Raw genomic sequence first — 20,457 nt, 5'->3', positions numbered from 1 at the left:
CTAGGAAGCATGGATTTGTCATATTGAACATTTACAGTCTCAGGAAAGCTTGGTGAAAAGCAAAGCTGTAAAAGGTGGTTGGTAAGCACTTTGCTGCTTTAAAAAAAGAAATGGAGGAACTGAGTGAATGTTTCTTAGTAAAACCAAAGAGTCCTTTGAGTACTGATCCACCAATTTGAACAACAGAGAAACATAGTCTCAAATACACTGCTCTCTTAGGGACTAGTCTTGTCTCCAGGTCAGTGAGAAATTAACATTTTTATTGAACCACAGAAAACAAATTGACACAAAACATTATTATCCTGTGTTTTTATCCTAAATTAAGCTTGTTATACAGCTCCCCATGCAGCTTTGAGCAAGTGTAATTTCAGGTTTGGAGGAATGACCTTCATATTGAAGTGAAGCAGGAGGACTTCAACACCATCCTGCAGGATGTGAAATTACATCCTGCAACCTGCCATTTGTGGATCATTTTTGCAGACTAGCAGCCACACATTGGAATGTGCCTATCAACAATGGCAGGTCAGATGTGAAGGTTTTTCTAATGGTCATGTTGCTGAAGGTTTGTTGGTAGAGAAGGTGTGGGTTTGTAACAGAGGCAGCAGCCTCCACTGTGCTTTACCTGGAATAAGCTAAACAAGGCTGAAATGACAAAAATGTCATTTCAAAACCTGGATCACTATTTCTGGGAAAAGCTGGCAGTTTAGTCAAAATTGCCAAACACTGAACTCTCTTTGTCAGAGAGATGAAAGCAATCTGGCCCAGAATCACTCACCTGCAGGGCTAAAACCCATGGACCTTCCACCAGGGGTGGGCTTCACGACACTTCTCTGGGCTGAGAAAATGAACTTGCTTCCCCTTGCCATGACTTGATTAGTTCTGTTTTCTTCCCTCCCTGACTCTCAGTAAAATTTCAATCAGTTACTGAAGTATTAGAAGGCGAAAAATTTAAAGTGAAAAACTGATAAGTGAGGACAGGCTTTGTAATATAGCTTGGAAAAAAGAAGCAAATATGAAAATTTCAAGCAGGTCACTTCAGCCTTCATCTACTATGCTGACTAGAAAGAAATCAATAAAATGAAGGATGAATTACTTAGAGGAGAAACCCTTTTCAGCCTGAGGATTTTATGCCACAAAGTATCAAACAGCAGTTTAGCTGGCTTCCAAAAATCAAGCTAATGTAATATAAATATTATTATATATATATATAAAGCACATATATATATAAAGTATGTATATATATGTGTGTGTGTGTATATGTATGTATATAAATATATATATATACACTATATTATATATATATATACTATATATACTTATATATATTTTATTAATATAAATAAATACTGCACACCAAAGCACCTGGAGGGGTTTGTCTCCACCAGATTTGTATCCACCAGCACAGGGGGACAGCAGAAAGCAAGATCTGCATAATGAGGACCAGGAACTCTTAGCTAGCACATTTCTCTGTAAATTACACTGCTGTGAAGTTTCAGATCCATCTCCTGACCCAGCTAAAAGAGGATGCTCAGTGATAAAATCCATAGGTCTGTGGGACATGGAGCTTCAGGTCTTTCTGTGTCCTTTGCTGCCTCATTTCCTTGCTAATTCTTTCCTAATTTCCTTGCTTTGAGATAGTTTTCCTGGTCATTGCAATTCCTCTGCAGAATATTAATCTTGAATTTGATGCAACAGTGATGGGGCAAAACTTCTACCTGCCTCAGTTTTGCAGCTTAGAGGATGAAGATTCCAACAAGAAAACTCTGTCTTTGATAATTTATTTTTGTTTGGTTTTCTAAGTATAGCAACCAGTTTCTAACAAAAAACCCCCACAGCTTCTCAAAGCTTTTATTTTTTTCTATGACAATTTCCAAACTAAGGCTTTTCCTGAATGGGATTCTATTTGAAAAGAGAGTACAGAAGGGGGCCAACACAGATTTTTAAATTCTTTTTTCCTAAATGAAAAGAGACTTTTTTAAAAGACTTATTTTTTTTTTGAAAAAGAAAGGTAACTTAGGTGTTTAGAAAAACCCATAAATGGAACTCAAAGCTGCAATTTTTGTGACCAAAGACTCAGCTAGTTTTGAAGAAGAACTTGGTTTTATAGAAGAAACAACATTTAATTACAACACCTAATGATAAAAAAATTATAATGGAAGAGAGAGAAAACCTTTTTCATGTAAGGACTTAGCAATGCATTCTGGGCAGGATCTGATGAAGACAGATTACCTTGGTTTTTTGTTTGTTTGAGGTGTTCTTCACAATCACTTCAGGCATGGTGTCCTCTCCAGAGGTATGAGAAGACCTGAGAGCTGGAAGTTTCTTCCTGTGAAAGTAACAGAGAAAATACAATTTTAAACATGGAGAACATCTGACTGTGAATGGTTAGCAGATATTGTACCATGCATCTCCTCTATGATGTTATTCTGCTTTTGTGGGTTTTTTTAGAACAGAAAATGGAGTATTTCTTTGCATGATGTGCTGAAAATTTATGGAAAAAACACCCCCAAAAAAATAGCTTTGATTTTCTATGTAAACTTGAGCACTTTTAAAATTTAGTTCTTTCCATAAATAAAACCCATTATCAAGGAAGAAAAAAAAAAGGTGAAGAATAAATCAATGGGGATTTTTAATGACACACTCCTGTTACTCACTGAAGCATGGCACCTCATTTTGGGCACACATGCAACGTGCACAAGATTGTGCCTGTAGGAAACACCTATTTCTCATTAAGAGTAAATTCAGGCAGACTGTGCTGTCCAAAGCACCAATCTTGGTAACTTACAAGTGGGACATCTCTAAAACTAAGCCTTTCTTATGGAAGATGAAAAATAATAAAATCTGAGTCACATCACCAATAAAGGATTACTAAAGAAAAAAATGCTTTGAGACTTAATAAACAAGCTTATAACCAGATGCCCCCATTAGTTAAATTTGTTGTTGTTTTCCACAGAAAGCTATTGAGGTAAAAGGGGTATCACTATAGAAGAGATGATTTTCTTAGTTCATTGTTTGTCTAATTAGAAGTTCAAGCCATGAGGACCAGACACATTCTGGCTTGAAAAGTCAAATGTGAAGCTTACAAGTAATTAGATTTGAGAAATTAGGCCAAAAGAAGTTGCAAAATTAGAGAGTGTTTTGATCAAAACTTTAAAGTATCTCTCAAATAAAGCAAAGTAAATTAAATAAAACGTTTCATGACTGATTAGAGTGTACATTTGACCGCCAGTTTCATATCACATTCTCCTACCCACCAGCTGGAAAACTGAAGGGACTTTTTATAACTTCATTAGAGCTACTTTGGGGAACAATTTAATTGTATAAAACCTTATAATGCAAATGCACAAGTACAGCACTACCAGCTGCTGGCTTCTGCTCCTATTGGGCAACTCTCTCCTTTCCCTCTCCCTGTGCCATCCATTATTGTATTTACTGGGAATGTCCTGATGAAGGCAGGAATGCTGAATCTGACTCCATGTTCTCAGAAGGCTGATTTATTATTTTATTATACTATAATTTATTAAAGAATGCTATACTAAACTATACTAAAGAATACAGAAAGGATACTTACAGAATGCTAAAAAGATAATAATGAAAACTCACAACTCTCTCCAGAGTCCTGACACAGCTTGGCTACAGTTGGCCAAAAAGTCAAAACAACTCACACCAGAATCCAATGAAACAATCACCTGTTTCATTGGATAAACAATCTCCAAACACATTCCACATGAGCAAAACACAAGAGAAGCAAATGAGATAAGAATTGTTTTCCTTTTTCTCTGAGGCTGCTCAGCTTCCCAGGAGAAAAATCCTGGGCAAAGGGATTTTTCCAGAGAATGAGAATGCTACAATCCACACTCCCCTACTGCCTCTGAGGGAGGCTTAGCTGCAAGAGCAAGTGGATTTTCCTGCCTAACATCCAAAATGCAGAGTTCCTGAAGGAGCAGGAGGAACACAGGGCTTCCTATGTCCAGATCCCACTGAGGGAGCCTCCTGAGCAAAGTGTTTATCTGATATTTGAGAATATTTTTGGGTGGAATAGGTAAGTTAATATTGAGAGGACAAATACCCACCTATGTAACTGCTTGAAGTTATTCTTTTGAGTCTCAAATAACTGCAAGGCTCTGGCACAGCACTTCCCTCTCTAGCCAAAGAGAGGAAAATACCTTGGCTAAATCCAACATTTGGAGTTTCAGGATGAAATGGCCCAGTGTCATCTTTGTGATTGGCTCCACAGCACAGCAATGGAAGAAGAATGAGCAGCATTGCAGACAAGTGAGGTGACACAGCTCATCAACATGCAGCACTCCATGCCATGCAGCACACTTGCAAGTGCATCACATTTGACTTGATCTTTTTTATTTTTACCATTTATCTTTATAATTTTTTTTGCTAGACTGTATTTCATGTGTTTCTTTATCTGACCTCCAACTCCTCTGTCAGAGGTGGTACAGAGAATGTGCAGCAAGAGCAGAGGCAGAGAGAAATATCAATTTATATCTCAGTCTTTGTGACTAATCACCGAGCAGCATCTCTTCAAAACCAGCAAGCCCAGAAAAGTTCCCATGTGTTCAAGGCTGACTCTACATGTTTGCTAATCAGCTTCAAATTATAATCAGGATATTAGAACACAACTTTGCAAAGCAAGTTGTAGCCAAATTACTCTTCACAGAGAAAAGCAAGGCACAATTCTTCCCAAACATATTTCTGAGATTCACATTCTCTGAACCTCAGAGAAATGGAAAACAATTTTTATCACTTGCTGTGCCTGTGTTGTGCCAAAGTAGAATGCAATATGGAGATTGTTTACCAAAGTGATGGCGTTTTGTTTCCTTGGCCTGTCAGGGCCAAGTGTGTGTGTGTGTGTGTGTGTGTGTGTGTGTGTCAGGACTGTGGGGTGACAGTCACAAATTCTGTGCAGTTGTGAGCACAGTTGAGTGCTTGGCAGAGTCAGTTGAGATGTAATGTGATATAATGTAATATAGTATAAAATTATATAGTATAATGAAGTAATTAATTAGCCTTCTGATAAGATGGAGAAGATAGAGTCAGATGCATCATTCTCTCCCCCTCATTGGGGGCAAAAAATATCCACCATAGCAAGTGGCTGAGAGGATCAGCAAATAGTCACCAGCGAGAAGAAAACAGGACTTTGGAGGGGAGAATCTGACTCCCATCAGCCTCTGACTGATCAGTGACACAGCCTGGGAAGGGACAGAGCCCTGGCAGAGGGACCACTCTGATGGGATCTCTCAGAGGCTGTGTCCCTCCTGTTTCCCTCCAAAAAGAACCCCAAAATCATTCCCTGCCATCCAGAATGGACATTATCCAGACAAAGTCCCCTTGCCACGAGTGGTGAAAGCAATTTATTTTTTCTTCTGTGAGCAGGCTCAGAGAGCAGCAGGGTGCTGAGTGATTCAGCTTTTCTGCACAGCAGCAGCAGCAGCAGCACAATGTGCTTCAGTCCTGCCCGTCTTCCCACCCTGCAGCCCCACAAGTGCAGCCCACGGTGCCATGGGCAGGAATTGGCACAGATGGGGTGCAGGCACTCCAAATTCTGTGTACAGCAGCCTCTCCCAACAGAACTGATGCTGGTGCTTGGAACCTCTCATTTCCCCCTGCTCCTAGCTTGGTCCACTGGTTTTGGTGCCTCCTGGAGGCCTCTGAACGGGGAAAAGCAGGTGTAGAAGTAGCTAACAAGATCCTCATTAAGATCAGGTTTTGGTAATGACAAGCCAAATCACTCCCAAACTTCTGCTTCTCAGCATTCAGCTTTAATGATCACTTGATTTACAGCCAGAAAAATTACCTGCAGTGATGCTGCTGTGAAACTAGAGCCTCCAGTCATATTTAGTTTCCATTTCAGCTGCTCTACATTGAATATTCCCCTTGGAAATCCAGAGGGCAACTACACTGTCTGTTACATGTGTTACATAAAGACAATCAGAATGAGGTATTTGAGCACTGACCTGCTTGGTTTTATTTTCAGCATTTTCTCCTTCCCACTCCCCTACGTACATTTGTGAAGCATGAAATAAATTCACCCTCCTGACTCAGTTCTATTCTTTTTCAATGACAGAACACTCGAGGTTGATAAGTGAACTGTGCTAGACTGGGTCAGGTTTTCAAATGAAAAAAAAAAAGCCCCAAGACCCTGAAGCAGATTGATATAATTTTGGTTTCATAGCTGGCAATCATTTTTCATCATTGTTTCAAGCATGAAGGATTTAGCAATCGCTGCATAAAACTTCAGTGGCACAAACCTTTGATGTTCTGTCAAGCAGCTTTGCTTTCCTCCCTGTCCTACAGACTGCAGCCACAAATTACTCCCTGGCAATCCTAGGTGAGGATTATGAAGATTATTAGGAAAAAAAAGATGAGGTTTAAAGGGTTATTAGAAGTGCCTTTGGCTTTCAGCAACACGCGAATACTCAACCGCGTCCTTCACAAAAATCCTGATTTTCTTATTTTAATATGCTGCTGTTTTTTCTCTCTCTCTCAACAGATCTCTTTGCTTGGGCATTTTCACTTCAGATTCCAAGTAATCAAACTGTCAGGAGCATCACCTCCTAGGAGAAAGCAGTGAAACAAACAAAAAACCTCACATTAGCAATCTGCCTGTGAGCTGCAAACACATGCACAGGTCTCTGAAAGGACAGTTGTGCTGCTTGGAGTGTGACTCTGCAGTGGCAATACAGAATTAGAATGCAGAGTTCTATTTTATCTGAAACTACTGCCTTCACAAATGATGTGCTATTTCCCTAGTTAGACATTCAGGATGATTTCTTGCCCTGGCTTGAGTTCCTTTGGGCTGTCCTGAATTTTCTTGTGGACACCTATTTAAATTAAACAGGTCAAAATGTAACTGTTCTGTCACCACAAGAGAAAAAAAAAATGCTTAAAAATGCTTAAAAATCCACATCCTATTCATTAAAGTCTTTCAACTACACAATGTGTACTCTTAGTTGGTTTTTGGGTTTTTTTTGGCTTGCAGTTTTACTTCATCTACAGCATCTACAGTTCACTGTATTCTGTATCTTGTTGTGACACTGGATTCTGTAGACCCTTGGAGGATTCTCCCAGCTGCTGCTGCAGTTTTGGGGATGCAGCTCTCAGACCTTTGCTTCTTGACTGCAAGAGATTTTTATCATCCAAACAGACTTTAGCTGTAAGATGGGGATAACAAAACTTCTCCAAGTAATTGATCTTCCCAAGGTTATACAAGGAGTGGAGGTTAAATGTCAGCATCTTCCTCAGAGCCTTGGAAATTAATGCTACAGGTCATTACTGAGGTGTTTGAATTCTAGAATGATGCTTAGGCTCTATTGCAAACATTTCACAGGAAACTGCCCTATTTCAGTAATCTCTAATGCAATGTGGAAAGAGAACAGCAGTTTAATGAAGGGATGAGAAGGAAGCAGAGAAGTAGTAATAAGTCAAAGAAATAGGCTTAGCTGTTTGTATGAGATTTACAGATGAGTGTTTCCTAAGTATAATCATGTACAGTACCTCAAAACTGGGTAATTCGCTCCAAATGCCTCAGATTTCATGGCTTACAAGATTTAAATTGACCTCTGCAAAGACTAGGCAGTGATGAAAGTTCAAATTAAACAAACTTTGCTTTACACCTTAAGAATTCAACAAGACTGTACAAGCACCATTTAAGTGATTGGTTTTTGGTGTGCTGGTACTCTCACTTATTTCTCAGTATTTAATTATCAAATACCTCAATGAACTCCTCAGGATACAGCTACAACTCAAAAATTATTCACTGAAAAGAGCTGTTGAATAACATTTGACACACACAGGAATCCATTTGTGGATAATCCTCCATCAGCAAAATTCATTGACTAAATTATATGTGGTTAATTATTCACCCATCTCTCACCACACAAATTTGTCCTCTCCTTTGACGAATTCCTAAAACGATCAGAATGCTGATCACAGCTCAGCAGTCTGTGCAGCCTCTTGCCCCTGTCTCCCTTCCAGTTCCTTCCCTCCAGCCCTTAGTAAGCAAACCCTTCTGGTTCAGCAATTTGGCAAAGCAGGGAAATTTTTGACTTGCAATTATATAACCCCTGCAAGGCACTCCAGTCAGCAGGAATGCCATCCAGGGGATTCACTGCTGCAAAAATGCAGAAACAGCCGTCCCTCCCTACCATAGGACTTGTGTTGGAAATGCAGAGCTCAGCTCTGAATGCTTTGATTTATTGGAGGGACAGGCAGTGTGGAAACAGTGTCAGGCTTCTGCAGCCACTGAGATGGGAGACTGATCCAGTCCTGTACAGGAAAAGTGCAGGAATCCAGAAAGATATAAATTAGAAGGTGCTGGAGATGTGGGGTGGGAGGAGGAGTCAGAAAGGCAAACTTAGCTTGTGGTCAGCTTTAAATCCTGAGAAACATGAAACAAATGTTGGCTGCTTCATGAGTTCCACCTTTCCCAATTGTTCCTTTATTTGTAATTCTCCAGCACAAGTGCAGACCCACACTCCCCCTGCTCCTGGCTTGCAACCACCTGGGCCAGCAGGATCTGCCTGCTTTGCTGTGCTCCATTTCCCACATATCTTCTTTAGAAACCCTTTATTAAGATCTTAGCCCTGATGTATTTTTAATTCTGCTGTGAAATCCTCACTTAGGGAAGACGCTACAAAGCCTTCCACCCATCTCTGGCGCTGAACTGTGCTCTTTCCTTCCCTTCTCTTCCCAAAATGCCACTTTTTAAGGAGTCTCTTTTACACTACAGAAATAAACTCTATTTTCCCACCCTGTCTGCGCAGTGCCTGGTTTATACTATTTATATAACAGCTCTCTAACTATTAAAGGGTAAAACTGCAGCCACAAAATTCATACCGCACGTGGTTCTAAACCTGAATTAGCCTTCCTTTTCTTGTGACAATTTGTATTGAATTCCATGGTCTGAGGCTTTGTTGACCATTGTCAGCCCTGACCCAGACCCATAATCCACATCTGATTTCTGGAGTACAAGATTCTGTGTGATATACACAATCCTGTTTGCAGGTGATCCTCCTCTGCACTGACTGATCACAATTAGCCTGAAAAGGCCTTTTGCTCCTGTGTCACAGACATCTTTTATGGAAAATCCTTTCCTTAGGATTTTTCCTCCTGAGAAGCTGGGAGGCCTCATGAACAAAATGCAAACATTGATTATCTGCTGCTGTGGAATGCAACAGGTGCATCTGTGATTGGCCCATGTTGGATGTTTGTAATTAATGGCCAATCACAGCCCAGCTGGCTCGGACAGAGAGTCTAAGCCACAAACCTTTGTTATCATTCTTTGCTATTCTATTCTTAGCTGGCCTTCTGATGGAATCCTTTCTTCTATTCCTTTAGTATAGTTTTAATGTAATATATATCATTAAATAATAAATCAAGCCTTCTGAAACATGGAGGCAGATCCTCCTCTCTTCCCTCATCCAAAAACCCCTGTGAACAGGGTCACACTCCTGTCCTGCAGATGAGCATGGAATCTCTGAAATTCCCTGGAAAAGTTCCACCATTCCTGCCTTTGGCTCCTCAGACAAAAGGGACCTTTCCAGCAGAGCACATCAGACCAGACCTTACTGCAGAGTTGTACTTTCAAGGCATTTCCTGGGGCTTTTCCCCAGGATTTCCTGGATTGATGTGGGAAGAGATGACAAGAGAGCCTGCAGTTCTTTGGAGGGGCAATTGGGCTGCAGCCCCTAACTAGTCATTTTGCAGCTCACCCTCTGTAAGGCATCTCTGTCCCACGTGGTAAAAAGGCTTATTTATTCCTCTCACATCTCATTACTAATGCTTTGGATGTATTCTAAGCAGCCCAAGCAACCAGCTTCTGTTCTTGGATGCCAGCCCAGCTCTCCTTGACATCACCAGCACACATAGACTATGTGAGGAGAGAATTCACTCAGTGTAGCATTTACACTGCATGCTGGTTATTAAAGCAGCCACCCGCTCCTGTTTCATAAGCAAAGATATAAATTCCGGGCCATTACATAAAATGACTTTACAGAGCACTTACTTAGCTACAGCCACAACTTGCAGACACCTCTGCTCACCCTTTGGAGGAGGAGCATGGGCAGCACCTCTCCAGGAGACAGAAGCATTGCACATCCCACTCACTGCCTGGGCCCCAGGGGGAACTCGAGCTGGATTCTGTGGGCAGCAGGGGAGGCAGTGACTGTGCCCAGATCTGGGGAAAAGCACAGGAAGGACATGGAGCTGGTGGAGTGAGGCCAGAGGGAGCCACCAAGATGATCAGAGGGATGGAGCAGCTTTCCTTGAGGAAAGGCTGAGAGATTTGGGATTGTTCAGCCTGGAGAAGAAAAGGCTCAGGGGTGACCTTCCAGTACCTGAAGGAAGCCTCCAAGAAAGATTGGAGACGACTGTTCACTAGAGCATGGAGTGACAGGACAGGGAGGAATAGCTCCAAACTGACAGAAAGTAGGTTTAGATGAGATACTAGGAGGAAATTCTTCCCTGTTACAGTGGTAAGACACTGGCACTTGCTCAGAGAAGCTGTGGATGCCCCTGGATCTCTGGAAGAGTTCAAGGCCAGGTTGGATGGGGCTTTGAGCAGTCTGGGATAGGGAAAGGTGTCCTTGCTCACCTTGGGGGGATTGGAACTGGATGATCTTTGCAGTCTCTTCCAACCCAAAGCATCCTGTGATTCTGTGGCGTATCAGGAAAGCCAGCTGGAGATCTTGCAGCTGATCCAACTAACATGTGAAGGTGAGATGGTGCCTTCTTGAGAGAAAGACTGTGCTATAGAGCAGAACAATTTCCAGGCTATTCTCAGGTGTTCTGTGCCTCATTCCTTCATCTGTAAAACAGGGCTAACACCTCCCTCACACACAAGTGATAGGGAGATGAAAGATGCTCAAAGATTAAGTATAGTCCATAAAAAACATGACAAGCCTGATTCAGTATAAGCTGGCAACCAGTGCAAGTTTCAAAGGCAATTCCATTCACAGATTGTAGTGCTGTTTCAGAACATTAATGTCTACTCTGCTACTGCAGTTTGCCTTGCAAACCCACAGCTGTCAAATAGAAGTCATTAGGAGAAGCAGGGAGAAGCCAGAGTTTTTGTAAGGATGATCAGGAGCAAATTAATTCATGTTGGCTATGAATTTTGCATCAGTAGGTTTCAGTGCCAATCCAGTGGTAGTAAACAGCTTATATTCTCCCTCTGGCTATTGTTGTGAACTATGTTCAGATGGATACTGACCTCCCTAAATTGCTTTATAGGCTGTTAACATCACTGAGATTTTCTTTGCAGCTGATACCCCAAGGCTGGAACCTTCAGGCTAAAAGCTGACACAGCAGCTCATGGGTACCTCCCTCACTGGAGCTATGCTGAGGGTCTGATTAGTAATTAAAGAGCAAAAAATTGACTTCTGAAAAACAATAATGGGATGAAGGCGAAGTCTGCTAGGAACTCATTGGCCCTGCAGTGTCAGAAAACAGCTTTTACATTTTTTTGTGCAGGGATGCAGCCTGTCTGAGGTGTGTGCTTCCACCACCTAACCAGTCACAACCCACTGCCCACACACTTGTATCAGCAAGCAGAGCACAATATTCCAGGCTGGATTTAAAAGAAATGAATTCTAGCTAATTTACCTAATCCAGTCTCAGCATGGCTCTGGAGACAAATTGATGAGCACAGTCAAAGGAGCAGGAGTGTGTGTACATCCCTAAAACTGAGGATTGTCTGGCAAAACAAACCCACTTCTGGTGGCTTTCCCAGCAGCTATCCCTCACAGAAATCACCCTCACCTGATACCACCAAAAAGCACCAAAAAGCAAATTATGACAGCCCTTAGACTAGAAGTCAATTGTAAAGAATAAAAAAGAAAAAGCAAATAGAGGCCCCCCCAACACTCACTGTATAGGGCTCCATATCCATTGCTAATAGCCAATAAAAAACTGCTTCCAGAAATTCTTTGTGCCACTTCCACTCCCCCTCACACTGCTGCAAAACTCTTCCTGCCAGGGCTTTAAACAAGGCACACAACTGACTCCAACTTAGATTTGACACTTTTCCTCAAGATTAAATGGGCTACTTGCAGAGACAGACAACTCAGTAACTTTAAAGCTCCCTGCCTTAGCTAACAAGAAACAAATTGCTTCCCCAGTGACTCCTCCCGAGGGATTAACCTGTGATATTTGCATTAATTCATCTTTAAATGTAAAGCAGAATAGATCCTGTTTCTTTAATAAATTTTCATCTTATTTAAATAGACTTGTTTTAAAAGCCAATAACATGTTTGCTTTGGGAATCTTTTGCATTTATATTTACTTTTGGCTGGCAGCTCATTATATGGGAAGATCTGTTGGAAGTAAAGCAGTTGAAGATTATAAAGGTTCTACAAAGGATTTACATGTGAGGCCCCTCTGACTGTGATTTTCAGCAATGTTACTTTTCCCCATTTAGTGACATTTAAGGATATTGGGAAACTTTTGGTGACAGAGCACACCAGCAATCCTTGGCTTCTGAGGAGAGGGGGCTTTGCTGCCCCTGTCCTGATTCCTGCTGCCTATGGAGCAGGTTGGATCAGCAGGTACCAAAGCACTGCTGAGGGTGGGATTTCATCCTCCCGTTTTTGCTGCAGGGGAAATGGGGATAGGGAAGAGTGAAGGGAGCAGCAGAAGAATAATAATTTTTTCTTATTTGCTCACAAAAACCAGCACAGATTACACAGTGCTCACTCCTTCTGTCCTATCTCTCCAGTTATGTCAAAGTGCTTTGAGACCATTATTGGGGTATTAATGTAAACAATAATTATCTGATTGCTTTGGAATGTGGTCTGGAGGTTGCTTACCAACAGGTGCCTCTTTGATTGGTTCCATGTGAATTGTTTTTAATTAATGACCAATCACCATCATCTGGGTCAGACTGAGGAGTCATGAGCTTTCATTATCATTCTTGTTTAGCCTTCTGATGTATCCTTTCTCTATAGCATAGTATAGTTGTAGTGTATAATTTCTTATAATATATCATCATAAAATAAGAAATCAGCCTTCTGAGAACATGGAGTCAAATTCTCATCTCTCACCTCATCCTGGGGACCTCACAACACCACAGTCAGTGAAAGGACGTGAGGCATGGCTCAGTTGTGGATGCCTGTGCAAACCTGTGAGGCTGTGTAAGCTTAGATATCCACCAAAGTCAGGGAAAACCTTCCTGGGGCTTGGTTCCTCTGGAGCCCAAAGAGCTCCCAGGCACTCCCAGCGCTGCTGTCCTGAGCAAACAGAGCTGCTGGGATGTTTTCACTGCAGCAACACGCAATGTCACACGGCATCAGCAGTGACACCCCACTGCCCGAGCAGCTGCAGCACCCCCAGCCTCTGCAAGAAATTAGCTGTCACACAGAAATCACACTGATTCCACAGCTTGGAAATGGAACTTGTGCAAAGATTCTCTTAAGGCAGACAGGAGGTTCTGTATTTTTTTAATAAAGCTCACAAGTGAATATTATGAAGTGGTCGGGGACATCAATAATTTGGTCACTCGGTAAATACTTTTGAGTTCTTTTCTGGCTTTCAGATTTACTGTTTAGCCACTCCAATTCCTACCATGTGCAAATGTTTCCTACATTAACAGGAGAAGAGTGATTTGTGGGCAGTAAATGGGAAACAGGACATCAATTTAACAGGGCCATTTGGGGTTAGCACAAAATGACAGAACAGCAGGAAGCACTTAAAAGCTTCCCTTCCAGCAATCACAGCCCTTCAATTTTGAGTCTTCTTCTCCAATCAAGTAGTGTATTGATGAGAATCCAGTTCAGATAATGACCTTTGACAGACCTCATTCTGGCCTTCTGGTGTAAGTAATTTCTCTAACTATGGTGTCCTAACAGGAGCTAAATTCATCTCATTTACACAATCACTCAAGATGCATGAGAAATGGCAGAAACCAAAGGTAAGAGGTTTTCTTTTTCCCTTAACTTGGATAATTTTTTTTTCCTTTGAAGACTCCTGATGTCAGCCTGAGTTGCTGGTATTGCTTTTTCTGTGTGCTGCTTCCTCTCCTGTCTGTCCCAGCTCCTTGAAATTATGGATAGACCATCCTTACTAATTCATCAGTCCTCCTGTGACTCAATGCATGAGTTCCTTCCTGTGCTGCATATTTTTAAATCTCATTCTGTAAGGCTGCTCCTAGATCTAGCCATACTCACATTTCATTCCAAGCTTTATTTCAATTAATATCACTTCTTTGGCAGTGCTGGAAAGAAGCTCTCATTTTTCTTTCAAGGGCAGCCATGGAGTGAGGAATGCCAGATTTCCTAGACAGGAAATGGTGTTTGCTCCCAGTCCTGCTAATGTCAGGAGATGTATTTCATCACACAAAAATACACCTTTGACAACAAACCTGCCAGCACAGACCATGCTGCTGGAAAATCAGAACAACACAATAGCTTCCAGCTGATATTCCTGACCATTCCACAACCTGCTTTTTGAGCTCCAGTTTGCAGTTGTGAGCCTCTGCTTTTTGCCAGGGCTGCAGAGCCTGTGATACCCATGAGCACCGTGACTGCTCTGCCTGTAAAATGGGATGAAAAATGACTGCCATGAGCTGGTAGGAACCCCAACTTCTAAACATCTCATGCTGCACTTCACTGGTTTTTAAAGCTCCTAATACCCGCTGAGAAATGCCGTGAAATGCTGACCTGATCTGAACTCCCTCTGTCAGCTCACATTTGTCCCAACCCTGGGCAGGCATCGTGCCAGATCTGGGATCAGCCATCCCCCTGCATCTGGCAGAAGGGTGACACAGAAATCCCAGCAGAGGCCACCCTGTGTGCCCCAGCTAATTCCCCACAAAGGCAGAGGTGAGCCCATGGCTGACTGACACCAAGTCAGGACAAGTGTTGGGTAAGGGAGCACAGCACCCTGTGCTGCCATCCTGGAAACACAGCAGGTGCAGGGAAAGCTTCCTCTCCCAGGTGCCCTTTGCTGTCTTATTCTGAGGCCACAAAGATCCTGTGCAGAGGGATGAAGCAGAGTGCTCTCAATTACAGACAACACTTGGAAATAATTTTCCTAAGCAGGGTCAACCAACCTGCTCATCCCCAGGCACTGAGGAGGAAAAACATCTTCTGTAGCATATATTGTAAAGGAACTACCGAATGAAGCATGGAGGACAAAGCCAAAATATGCATGGATTGTATTCTGAAGCAGCAAAACAAATTCTCCCTTTGCAGAGTCTAGGGAAGTCTTGAGCATAGTCAGCTTTTGAAAATCATTTAAATAGTTGTCATGACTCTATTCTGACCTTCTGTCTGTTAATTTGGCTCCCATGATGCCTGAATAGCTCTCCTGAAGCCAGTTTACTGTCTATTGTCTGTGCCTGATGAGAGCTGTTATTTCTGATTAGATACCTTCCCTCTGTATTCCAGATCTCTGCCCTTCATTTCTCTCCCTGAGCATATTTCTCCCTCAGCACTAGTGGTGTCTGCAGTGAGTACACTCCTACCATGCCCTGGTGAGTAAAACAAAAGCAAGAATGTGTCACACCTGAGCCTAAGGCTGCAGCCAAGGGGCCGTAACCTCACATCTGGAAGTGCCTTTACGTTGTGCTACTCCCATGCTCTGGAAGTTCTGTTGGATTTAGTATTTCTAAGCTAAATACATTTCCATCATTGTTTTATTCATAAAAAGTCCCACTACAAAACCAAGCCAGACATGCCAGGCTGTAGCTCTCTGGGAATTTATTTTATAGCATTACAAGTTCCTACAAAGAGGGGAATTAAAGAAAGAGATGGTTCCATGCATATTTGTGACCGTGTTCACAGGGGTCTTAGGATGAGGGAAGAGATGAGAATCTGACTCCATATTTCAGAAGGCTTGATTTATTATTTTATGATATATATTACATTAAAACCATACTAAAAGAAGAAAAGGTTTCATCTCAGAAGCCCAGCTAAGAATAGAATAGAATGAATAACAAAGGTTTGTGGCTCAGCTCTCTGTCTGAGCCAGCTGGGCTGTGATTGGCCATTAATTACAAACATCCAACATGGGCCAATCACAGATGCACCTGTTGCATTCCACGGCAGCAGATAATCAATGTTTACATTTTGTTCCTGAGGCCTCCCAGCTTCTCAGGAGGAAAAAATCCCAAGGAAAGGGTTTTCATGAAAAGATGTCTGCAACAGATCTTTTCAAGGTAGATGTGAGCCTTGTCTCCCAACACCTCCCCTGAGCACACTGGGACTGTTGATTCTGGAAAGGCAGAGGCATAAATCAGCCTTTGCAGAATCACAACTCTTATACCTTACCAAAAAAGTGAATTTATCTCATTTTCCCTTCTAAGCACAACCAGCAATTGGCTGGAGAAAACTGAAATACATCTGTACCGAGGAAAGAATTATCCTGCTTCTCCTGCCATGCCAGACCAGCATTCAGCACATCCAGCACAGCTTGCAAGCAGTGTCACCCAAACACTGGGGTGTCTCACCCTCCCTCAGCCAGTCTTTTTCCACCAGGTGCCCCCAGTCTCATCAAAAAGGGAATCTCTGGGCTTTGAACACATGGAAGCCTCTGGCACAGAGCAGGAATAGCGGCTTAGGGGAGAAAAGAGCTGGAGACTCTCCCAGAACAAGAAAACAAAATGGGATTCTCAGCTGTGAAAAATCACAATCGTGTGCCATTCAGCATCCCAGCCATAATCTTCCATCACCAAGCATGTTGTGATACAGGATCAGATTTTTAGCTCACAAAATCACCTTGCTCACCACTTGCCTGTATCCAGGAGCCTCCACCCCTGCCTTCAGTCCCCAGGGCACTTGATGCTTCCAATTCCTGCCAGCTGCTGAAGTGTTTGACACCATGCTGAGCACGTAGCTGCTGCCACCACAAGGCAACACAAAGTGTTTGGCCCTCAGGGAGTGGAAACCATTCCTCTCTACACAACTGTCTCTGTTCACAACACAGGTGTCTGCTGGGGAAGGCAGAAAGCCTCCCTTGGAATGGAGAGTGTAAACTCCCTCCCCGTGAATTATTACGATTTTGAAATTCAGGGGCTCTCAGGCAAAGATATGGGAATAGGAATAACAGTTCTTTACTGGTATGTGTAACAAGGCAAACAAAACAATGAGAACTATGGCATTAACAACAAACAGAGCCAGGGTAACAGTCCTTGAGGCATCTCTGCCCCCTCCACCCCCAGAGGAGTGCCCTGAAAACCAAAGGAGTTCCCCCCTCCCTGCCATCAGTGCTTCTTAGCAACTCAATGGGAAAAAAATTCCACAAGTAACAAGGAAAGAACAGAGAAAGAAAACCAACCTCCAACTGCAACCACAGCAGTCCCACTGAGATTCCTCTCCGGGCAAGCCCCTGGTTGTTGTCAGGTTAAAATGAGCCACAGCTGTTTGTGAAATGCTGGTGCTCCCCAAGCAGCACAAAACATCCCTGGGAAGCTTTAAAATGAGATCTAGGAAATTGCACTTGCTACTCTCTGTTGGAGTGTAAACCCTGTTGGACCAGGGTGGAGGATCCCTGAAGGCTAACGGCGTTATCTTTGTCTATAGAAAACAATTAGAAAGCTGATTTTAAAATGCTACAATTAAAGGCTTAATATAAATGCATTTCTGAGTGCACAGGCTTCAAGAAGCTCTTTCAAAATACCAATTCCTTCAAGCAAAAAAACTGGTTTTGTTTTCTCTTCATGGTGAGGGGACTATGGGCAATTTACACACACTTTCTAATCTTAAAAGTACTTTGTCTGGGCTGTGTGTCTTATGTGCTAGAATTCTATACACAGACTGTAAAAATATACATAAAGCCTTGTACAAATTTACTGTTCTGTCTATAGATTCATGACTGAAGATAAAGCATTCTAGCAGAAAAGCTTGGGGGCAGGGCACACAAAATCTGATGAGCAGGAGTTCTGTAAAATTTAATAGAAACATTTCTACCTTTATTTCAGATAATCAGATTACAGTGGGATTTCAAAATTAATTTCCCTTTCTTTGGCAGTTTTATGCTGTGTTTTGGGAATAATCATACAAAATGAACACTACAAATGAAAATACTGGGTTTATTGAGGTCACTAGGGCAACTCCTACTGATTTCAATTGGGCCAGGGCCTCATTTTATGAGGAAGTCTTGGGGAGAAAATAAATTCAGTCTTCTAGAAACGGAGCAACATGGCAAAAAGCCTTCCCTTAATTTTATGTTGAACATGGTCACACTGCCATCTGAGAAAACAGCTCCTTTCATTGCCTTCAGGAAATCAGCAGGCAGTCCTGCTGCCACTGATTCCCTGCAAGCATGGAAGGACAGGCTGGCTTTCAAATCTGCTGCTTTTTACCTGAATGCTGCTGATGGGCTCATCTGCCCATCGTGTCTCACCCTGGGCCAGGATCTCACCTTCCCCCAAGTGCTGGGCTTGGGAGGTCCCAAAGACTCTCTGAGCTCCCTCAAGCTTGCCCTGGGCTGTAGGAGAGCCCCTCTTGCTAGGGTAGGAAATACAAGGCTCCTCCATCTGAGAACTGAGTATTCAGAGCCTGTTTTAGACAGGATCTTGTCTTCATGAGAAGCAGCAGCCACGTGCTCCTCAGCAGTTTCCAGCTATGTGGGAGCAGGGAGCCTTCTCCAGAAAGCAGGGTGTGACCTGCAAGACAAATGAGTGAGTGCAGCTCTTGGGGTCCAATTGCTCCCCAGTCAGAAACAGAATCACAGAATGGTGAGGTTGGAAGAGACCTCTGAGATCATCAAGTCCAACCTGTGCCCTAAGACCTCAACTAGACTATAGCACCAAGTGCCATGTCCAGTCTTTTTTTAAACACATAATTTAGCACTCTTTTCTTCCACTTTTAACTTCTGTTTTTGCTGGCACACATAGACACATGATTCTCTGCCTCACCAAAAAGGGTCCAATACTGACACTGCTCTCCCTAAAATCAATTTCCAAAGTGTGCTATCACTCCCATCATATTTCAGGCAGGAGAAACTCCCTTTGGATGAGATGGGCCACGCTTCATTCATCTTGTCCACTTGGTTCTGACCATTTTTCTGAGCATTTAAGAATCATTTTTATGTTTACCAAAGCATCTGAGGCTGCCAGCAGCACCAATCTCCTCTGCTACACCAAGCCAGGCTGCTGCTGCCAGTGTGGTCCTTGCTGCCCCACATCACACTGAAATCTGCCACACATTTAAGAGCTGTTGTCATTAGTACAGTGCAAGGCACAGGGCAGTTCCTGCTGGAAGCCAGCTCCAAATGGGAAGTGCTGGGCACCTAAGAGAACTTGGATCCAGAATGGAACAGGGTGGTGCCAAGTACTCAAGTAAGAGTTCTAGAAAGGCAACTTACCCAAAGTGGCAAATTGAATGCCTGTAACAATGCTTCAATCAGAATTTTGGATGAACTCTGAAGGTATTGATTTTTTTCTGGGGTAAACTTCCTCAAATTTCCCTATCTCTCTATCAGACTGTATTTTTTATCATTAGCCAGTAATATATGGAAGGTCTTGGAGATGGACACCATGGAAGTGAGCCTTTAAAAGAAGTGACCTTTAAAGTCAGTGAAGTCTCAAATCTTAAAAAGAAGTCTCAAATCTCCTGGAAGAAAATTGTTAATACTCAGAATTCTGAATAATATTATATAATTAACTTTTCAGCAGAGAACAGCCTCTTGGCACTAACACTGTCCTTTCTGATACATCAGACACTGAAAAGCATGGCCTTTCCTGTGCCAACTGTCTTTTAGAATAAACAAAAGACCCTCCCCCTTCATCTCCACATGCTTAACAATATTAATAGAACATGAAAATATTAATGCCAGTAGACAAGGTCTTTCATAAAGTACATAAATGAATTCATTCACTCTAGCTCATTAGCTTAATCATCAACCTTTTTACAATGCAACTGATTAACATTTTCATTGTTCTTCTTTGATTTCCCTTAGACTTTTGCTTCTATGGGGATCAAAAGATCTCTGAATGCATAAGCTCAACAAATATCCCTGCACAACTGAACAACAATAGAACTGTTAAAAGAGATAACTAAGTAAGGACTTTCACAGCTCATGCTTCAAAGATGCTGCAGGAAACAACCATTTAAGAATCATTTTTATTTTTATGTTTAACGTGATTATACACATTCATGAGTCCAACAAGATCTGCACTGTGACATTAAAGATACAGTACAATAACATTCAACATGAGGTACTTTATATATTTATATATATCTGTCCTTTATAAATAATGCTGTAAGCCTGCTAAGGTCAAACACTGCTTCAGCACAAATGGGTGCTGGGAACTGAAGTGAGCCGAATTTATCACAACAAAAAAACAAAACCCAAAACAGTTTAGTGCCAGAAGTGTGTAGAAATCAAAGTGTTTACTTAAATACTATTTCAGATATGCAGAAAGTATATTACATTATACTCTCTTATCACAGATTCCTCTCACCAGCAAATCAAAGATACAAGTGGCAGAGACAGCCAGAACAGTTT

The sequence above is a fragment of the Melospiza melodia genome, chromosome 3 (assembly GCF_035770615.1).
Source record: "Melospiza melodia melodia isolate bMelMel2 chromosome 3, bMelMel2.pri, whole genome shotgun sequence".
NCBI classification, from domain to species: Eukaryota; Metazoa; Chordata; class Aves; order Passeriformes; family Passerellidae; genus Melospiza; species Melospiza melodia.
Note: the sequence above shows the minus strand (reverse complement) of the source record.